A 1,048-nucleotide genomic window follows, 5' to 3' on the forward strand; every position below is an offset into this window, starting at 1 on the left:
TTCTGATTTCCAATTATTTGTACTCCTCTTACAAGTTGTTCTAGTTGCATGTTAACGTGTGTATATTTGTGGTCTGAAAGAACCATTTTATAATATCTTTAGGAATCACTGGTAGTTTCTCACTTACTTATACTGTGTCTAAAAACTATATAATTTGGATGTTAAAAAATTTTCGAGCTAGCTTTCCTCATTTTACAAATGAAATATCTGAAGCCCAAAGAGGTTGTCCGCCTTCCTCAATGTCACAGACAGGACTTTGCAACAGAGCCAGGATTAGCATCCAGACTCCCAACTTCCTCCTGCTCTCTTTGGACCACATCTCACTGCCTCTGTGAACCAGCACTGCAAAGCAGCAATATGACAATATGGACAACAGGCTTTAGCTTTAGTTTAGATGTCTATAGCAAAGGGCACCTACCTTGTTTCATTTTTCTTGAGGAATCTAACTAAACATGATGTAGGGATTTACATGACAAATAGATAACAAAGATGAATTTATTTGGCATAAATAATGTTTCAAGTAGGTGCATATGTTATTAACTTTTGTAAAATCCAGATAGTTCAAAGGAGTTAATAAGGTAAAACAAGCCTAACTTACTTTCTTTTTAAACATACTGTTGACAGGTGTATTTAAATGCTACAAAGAAATGGGGAGCTACAGTATGAATAATTAATTTTAAAATGACATTAGCCTTTTAACAACAGATTATTTCAACGGTTTATTTTTGTTAATGATAGGAATATTTTCTCAGTAATTTCAAACAACTTTATAACAGGAAATGATAAGCTAGAGCTAGAGCTAGAAAAGTTAACGCAGCATTATCTTGAAATTTCAGGGGAAAAAGTGGTTGATTAGAACTTCACCTTTTTTTAATCCAATAATGTTAAAATAAGCAAATTCTGAATAGAAAACTGTATTTGGTTCTTTCATATTTCAAATGTAAAAGTACTTTAGTAGAGAAAATTCCATTTTTATGCATCTATTTAGATGGAATTACAGTAAAAGATGGCATGTGGATTGCAGAAGGTAGCTAGTGAAAACATTAAA

This window comes from Propithecus coquereli, unplaced genomic scaffold, assembly GCF_000956105.1.
Source record: "Propithecus coquereli isolate 6110/MARCELLA unplaced genomic scaffold, Pcoq_1.0 Scaffold32, whole genome shotgun sequence".
Lineage (NCBI taxonomy): Eukaryota > Metazoa > Chordata > Mammalia > Primates > Indriidae > Propithecus > Propithecus coquereli.